The sequence below is a fragment of the Mesoplodon mirus genome (genome assembly GCF_964341445.2).
Source record: "Mesoplodon mirus genome assembly, contig: SUPER_14_unloc_2, whole genome shotgun sequence".
In the NCBI taxonomy this organism is placed as follows: domain Eukaryota; kingdom Metazoa; phylum Chordata; class Mammalia; order Artiodactyla; family Ziphiidae; genus Mesoplodon; species Mesoplodon mirus.
Window position 1 is genome coordinate 1355592 of NW_028295783.1, and position 7604 is coordinate 1363195.

Below are 7604 nucleotides of genomic sequence, written 5' to 3' on the forward strand. Positions count from 1 at the left end.
GAGAGTTGTGGAGATACATATATATATATATATATATATATATATATATAGTGTGTGTGTGTGTGTGTGTCCTATATATATAGTGTGTGTGTCTATATACATATCTCATCTCCAGCGTTTGGTGTTGGAGGAGAGGATTGTGATACAGGTGGGTTGTATGAGAACGTAGTACAGGAGGGATCTGTGTATATACCTCCATGTGCTGTGTGTGGTTTACTAAGGAAGTTATATGTGGGGTGTGTGATATTTTTGCTGCATCAGAGTGTACATGGGTGTATGAGTTACTGTCTCATAAAACACCCCTAACAAGAATTCTGTATACACTCTTACGTACACCGAGTGTCAGCCAGGTCCAGGCAGGGTGACAAGAACTTTACCACGCAGACGTTATATATGGTAAGCACTCTAACCCCATTCATCTCGCTCTTCTCTGCACTACCACACACACACGCACACACACACACACACACACTCTCACACACCCACACACACACAGGAACATAGAGCAAAATATTCTGAATGGTCAGGGGCAGTCATTGCCTTCCCCAGCCTGTCCCAGCCACTGCCTGGAAATCTGCCTGCTGTCTAGAGCTCCATTCCCAGGGCCCATCTTACAGTCTCCAGGGCCCTGGGCCTGGTAGGAGCTACTGGGCTCCAATCTGGGGCAGAGGCCTCTAGCTGGAGCTTTGGGGTGACCACCCCTCTCCCAGGGCAAGCTACTCGCCTACATTTAATGCACGCAGGCACCACGTGGCCCGTGGCTCTCAGAGCTCCCCGCAGGACCCTGAGGCCATTTCTCACCCCCGCTCACGTGGTCTCAATCTCTGGAAAACCCTTCCCTTCCCTTGATCTCCTTTGGGAAATTCTTCCTGTTGAAGGAATAAATCCTCCTTGCTTTCAATATGACACCATCCCTAGACAAAATCTTCTTTCAAAGTGCATTCCACTTGTCAAAATATTTTTCAACAGGGCCTTCAACTCATGGGGCTTCCCTTTCCACTTTGGTAAAAGAGGCCAAATAACTCATGGGTCTCTCTCAGCATCCTTGCATCCTTCACATCCCCCACCTCATGACCCCAGGGAAAGATCCAAGAGAATAAGAGAGAAATCGGGGACTGAGAAAAGCTGCACCTCTAGGTCTGTGCAAGCAGGATGCAGCCTGCTGTGAGTCCGACAAAGCTCCAGGCCCGGCTGCCCCAGGAGAGAGTCCTCAGACCAGCGGAGCTGACCTCCCATCTCCCAGGGGGCATCTGGCCGTTCTGTGCCGTCTCACAACACAGGAGCCCTCCAGATAGATACGGCAGCATCAGTGAGACAAGGTCTCTCGCTCCCTGCTTCACAGGTGACACGTTCTCAGTCCCCCGCTTCCTAGAGAAGCTTCAGTTTGGCAGAAACCCATGTGCCCAGCCAAGTTGACCCCACATACCTCCTCCGTTCTCGGCAGTTTCCTGGGACTCTTCATTTTCCAGATGTTTCCTCTTTTGTCGCCGTTCCATCGTACCAACTAGAAGTCTCCCTTAGAAGATGCCTCAAGAGATGTCCAACTCCTCCTCTTCCCTACAGGTTGGCCCTTCTTGGCTCTTGGGCAATCCGTTGAAATGATTCAATACAAACAAAAATAGTCAAGTCTCCTAAATGGCTGAAAAACTTGTACCACTTAGTGAACCAGCAGTACTGCCTAGTGCTCACCAGGGCTGTTATGTTTGCAAGGTTGCCAGGCGCACAGCGGAATTCTGTGACCTCAGTGATGACATCAGAGCATTCGGTGGACCTAGGTTGAGCACAGTGTCTGCAGTAGCACAGGCCCCATTTTCAAGAACAATTCCTTTTTCCCAGCCGAAGCTTTCCCGTGAAAGGGAAAGGTTCCTACCATATCTATTATAAATTGTATCATACCATGTCTATTATAAAATTCACATTTTGATTGGAGATCTTTTAATGTCTTTTCTAGAGAGATTTAATATGAATATTTTAAATGGTCTCCAGTTTCCCTGTGGATTATTGACATTTTAAACTCTGCACTTCAATTTTCCCTCAATACGTGTAATTTTGTCACAGCTATTTCTGTACTTAAAGATGAGGAACTATATAATTGATTTCTTCATTTTTTCCCCATCTCTTTCCAAGTTACTGCAGTTGATTGTGTCTTGCGACTGAGTGAAAAATGCTAGTCCTTGAGTCAGGACATTGGGCCCTTTAGCAAGTAACTCAACCTATCTGGGCTTCAGCTTCTGTATGTGCGATCAAGAGGCTTGGACTAGCTGACTTTTCAAATGCTGTGTTTCTTTGATTCACTCTCACTTACTGATCTGCTCCTTAAGAAGAGGGTCTGTTCTCATAAAGTAACAACAGTCTTTCGTACTCAGTTTGTTAGTTATATTGCCTTCTACGTATGCTTAGCTCTAAATAATTTATATGGCTCTTGTGACAATTTTTAGATCTTCTTTTTTTCTTATTTTCTTTTACAGTTTCTAATTTGTTATCGCCACTGTAGAGGAGCCTGATTGATTTTTAAAATTTATTTTTTTTTATTTTTTATTTTTTTAAATTTATTGATCTTGTATGTGTGTGCCTTGTTGAACCGTCTTATTAGTTCCTGCTAGTTTATCTGTGGGTTCTTTTGGGTCTCCTAGATAAATGAGCATATTAAATGTAAATAATGTGTTCTTTGGATAAAGTTTATTTTCTTACATCTATATATATAGAAGCAATATGTTGAATTGATTTAAATATTTAAATACTTACACACCTGTTATCACAATCTAACGTTCTTTATCTTATTTTCTTTCAATCAATATTATGTTTTCAAGATTTATCCACGTGAATCCATATAGATCTAGGTCTTTGATTTTTGACTGTTTGATATTATGTGATCACATGCATATAGCATCATTTATTTTCCATTCAAGCATTATTGGACAATTGGATTGTTTCCCTCCCTTCTCTAGAACAAACAATATTTCCTAGAATATCCCTGAAGATGTCTGACAGTCGAGAAGGGCCAGGCTGCCCGAAGGATTGCTACTTGCTTTTAGCCACCTTCCAACAGGCCGTCTCCAGCCAGCAATTTGAAGCACAGCTGAAATGAGAACTGCCCCAAATGTGAAGATCTTAGGAGCTTCCTAGAAGGTGGGAGGTTAATGATAGGCATCCTGCTGGGATAGCAGGGGAGTCTGAGCTGGCCTGAAGCTCATCTTCCTCCTCCACCTCTCAAGAGAAATGTGGAGGAAAGAAGACTTCAAAAACTGTGAGCAGGCAGAGGGAGGGATATTGGGGGCCGAAGCTGTAACTGAGGTCTTAGAGTGGGCTGTGAGCACGCAGAGCCTCTCGAGAGCCAGGCTCTGCCTTCTGAGGACTTCTCCCGTAAGGCTGCTCATAATTCACGTGATACCAGCCATATAGAGCCGACTTGGCCCACACTGTCACAGAAAGCCTTATCAGAATCTCTTCTTCTTCATACACTCTTGTGTCTGTTACTTGGTTATTGCCTTTGGTACTCCACTGATGTGAACCACAGTCGCCAGGGGATGGAGGACACTAGTGACCCATCTTGCTCTGTGGCCTCAGTCCACAGCTGGAGGGTAAGGGAAGAGGCCAAATGAAGGTCAAGAAGGAAAGATGGAGTTTGAAGAGAAGACCTGAGTTAAGGGTGTCTTCTCAAGTCTTGATGACTGAAATGTAGCTCCAGTACCTGAAGTCCTGCTTGTTCTCAAGGCTGACCGCGGGGCTGGGTGCACTCAGTGAAGGAACCATATACACTTAGTATTTCCTTGCTTGCTCACACTTGCCCTCCTCTGATACACCCTCTGCAAGACTGATCTTCCCCTGAAACAACTTTCCACCTGCTACTGTCATCTCAGGAACATTTGCTTCCCCTTCCTAGTGTCCCCCTAGAATGCCATTGCAGCCAATTCATAATTTGATAATCATGCTTCTTACCATAGTCTCAGCAACTTCTGAGAAATTTTATTCACTTTATTCCATAGTCTTCACCCATCAATAATCTTCCTTAACTTCCTAGCTGCAGGTTAACCCATTTGGAATCATTTCTTTTTCTTTCTCTTCTTTGGCAAATCCTTTCTATCTTTTAAGGTCTTTTTCTTGTCTCTCTACCATCCTGCCTTGCTGAACTTCTTTTTTTTCCGTTTAAGTAACCTTTCAATCTCCTTCCCCAGTTTCCTCATAAACATTGAGAGTTTATTCCTCACACGTTAGACAGCGGTTTATGAATGGCCAGGCATAATGTACTCAGAATGATTGGCACCCCCGAGTTACCTGTCTTGCTGGGGAGCCACAGGTGAAGGGCTGTCTGCTGGACACATGTTTGCATGGAGTCAGGCTGAGTGGCCTCAGGGTGTTTGCCCTGCACTTGTGTGTGTTTCTCCCTAGTTGGTTTCCTTGTCCAGCCACCTGTGACCTCCCTCCATCCAGCCCAGGGAATCCTTCTCATCACAGGGGTAGGATGTTTGTCTCATTTTCCATCACATCCTTTCCCCAAAGTTTGGTTGTGAGTTGTTCCCATTCCAAAGACCTTTCCTCTTTGAAGAGAAAAGAGAAAATCTTTTCTCTCCTTTCCTCTCACTTCACTTCTGCTCTATTATCTCCTCCGTCCAGAATGGCCCACTGACTCACATGGGTGTAGATCCGAAGATGGCAAGAACTGCCAGCAATTCTGAGATAATAATATGGATGGATCAGGAAAACTTGAAAACATTTATCCCTCCACATTAAAAAAAAATTGCACTTCCAGTGTATTCAGAGTCTCAGTGTAGAAACACAAATGATAGAGAAATTGAATTACACTCAAGTTTTTCTTTCCTCCTTTCCTGATTTATTCTAATCCTCAGTGCTATCATGATGAACTATTTGTTAGGTAAAGTTTCAGACATTTTCTACCCATGCACACTTTTCTTTTTTTCACATAAGAGTGTGAACTAGGTCACTTTCAACATGCTGTGATTCTGTGATTCACTGTCTCCCACCGAGTCATCCACTGATAAAGTCATCTGTTTCACGGAGAACTATTTCCAATAGCAAATAGCCAATGTCTGTGGAGTGCTTACTCTGTGTCGGTTTCTTGTAACTACTTTACAGATCATTTGTACAGCGTACCCATGGACCAGGTACAATTATGACCCCCAAGTGACAGATAAGTGCAGATAAGTACAAATAAATAGAGGCCAAGTGACTTGCCCAAGACGCTGGAGCAAATCAAAATCCATGCCTCTGTAATCATTTTGCTCTATTGCCTCTGTCTGGGAGGCTTGATGATTTGGCAACTAAAACCTTAAATATCATGTTCCATTTTTATATCTGTGACACAAGCGTGGGGCTGTGATACAGGGTAAGTAACCTGACTACTTTTGAAAACCCTTACGCACCTGGATGAAAGTAAGCCAGGGACTGCAAGCCATAGATTTAAGGTTTCCTACCAACTTTTAAAAATAGCTTCTTGAATGCAATTTATGTAGTGTCAAGTCTAGGATGTAGTCCAAATAGTAACAGAAAAATGGAGATATGTAGGAAAATACTTAAAGTTGACAAGTATTGGGAGTGTAGTATTTTGGGGGCCAGCGTGTAGACCACAGGAAAACTTGCTGTTTCCATCCCAAAGGGAAGAGCCCTACGTTGCAACTGCCAAGGTCCCTGGGGCAGCAAGTGTGCTCACTGCTTAGTAAAGAAGCATCCTCAGTTTGATAGAATCATATGGGAGCCTTACATTTGGTTAGCAGTTCTACATTCTTGATGTAATGATATTTTCAGGGTGTGGGAGGGTATCAAGCTCTGAAAATACCCTTGGAGAGATCTGCTTATTAAGTTTGGCTTTTTCAATCTCCCTACTACTTCTTTACTAAACACCAGGCGGTTTCCTTCACTTTTCAGAACCATGTTGTTTTTCCCTTGTCTAATGAACTTTGAAATACTTTTGGATGAGCTATTAAGTTTGGGAAAAAATAAACATCTCTTTAAAATAAGGAAGATAATAACAATGACAAGTAAAAAAAAGCTCTAAAACAGAGAATATCCTCCATTCTAGCCAATGACGGAGTGGAAGGTTCGTGCTCGCTGTCCAGGACGTAGAAATAAAAGCTGAGGAGGCGCTGAGGCGTCTCCTGGATCTCTATGAGCCTCCATCATTTCTGCTGAGTAGGGTTGACTGATAAATTATAGGCTGTTTAGTTAAATATGAATGTTTGAAAAACAACGAGTACATTTTGAAGATAAGTATGCCCCAAATAGTTCATAGATTATACTTATACTAAAAATAATGACTTATTATTCATGTGAAGTTCAAGTTTAACTGGGTATCCTGTATATTTATGTACTAAATCTGACAGCCCTACTGATGATCCACAATGGAGGCAGTTGAGGAGGGGTACATGCTGGCTCTCGGACAGTCAGAAATGGCTTCAGCAGATCCAGGTACAGTATGAAGTTCTTTTTGGATGTAGCTCAGAAGCCATGGCCAGCCCTTGACTGCAAGTACTGCCTCGGGTTTCCCTGAGGTGGGGTAAACCTTCCTCTTAATGGCCTTTTGGTAAGTCTGGAAGACCATATCCAAGGGGAGCCCAAAAGTCAGTTTCATCCTCACAACCATGTTTCCAATTCCTGGAATTGGCTGCATGTGACTCACAAGAGCTGAGGAGGTTTGTGGAAGTTGGGAGTGTCATAGCTTGAACCCTTTGTAGGTAAAGTTTTGCTGTTGTGAGAGTTTTAACAGGAGCAATGTGAAAGACTCCAGGTCCCCAGGTAGATAGAAATAATCCTGTTCTACCTGTGTGTATGTGACAAGTCTCTAATAGTTCAGAGGGCAAGTATCTGGTCTTAGAAAGACTGATCCAAGCTTGGATGTTTCTGGTGACAAGGCAAGGTCCTGAGTTTCAAGTTCACCTTTTATGGTTGAGGAGACAATAAGGTGGTCAGAAGGGAAATCATGGAGGAGACCTTGGCTTCATCCATCGTGCAGGCTTGTATATGTGGTTCTATGTAGATTGTGTTTCAAAGGTGGAGCTTGTTTACAACTATGAACATTCTCCGATGTGCTTTTTGGACCTTCATTCCCAGAGCGAGAGCAGTGCCGAGGCTCTAGAAATGCCATGGATATTCTGAGCTGTCAGTGGCATTTCCCCGGTACTGTTCCCTTGGTGCCGCTCCTTGAAATGTCCAAAGGGATTATCATGTGTCTTGTGGAGGGTCCTAGCATTGTGAAAGGAAGCTGCTGCACCGGGCTCAGAGGATTTCGGATGTGGTGGGAGGAGGAGTAGTACTACGACTATAAATTGTATCACAGCATATCGATTCCATCTTGAGAGTGGGGTTGGGGGGTTATGAAGGGGGGCTTTTATTGTACTTTTATACATTGTACCCTTGAAACTAATTCAATTTTTAAAAATTAATTAATTTATTTGGGTCTGCATTGGGTCTTTGTTGCTGCTAGCGGGCGTTCTCTAGTTGCAGTGAGCGGGGGCTCCTCTTGGCTCTGGTGCACGGGCTTCTCATTGCAGTGGCTTCTCTTGTTGCAGAGCATGGGCTCTAGGCACGCAGGCTTCCGTAGTTGTGGCACGTGGGCTTGGTAGATGTGGCAGAGTCTCTAGAGTGCAGGC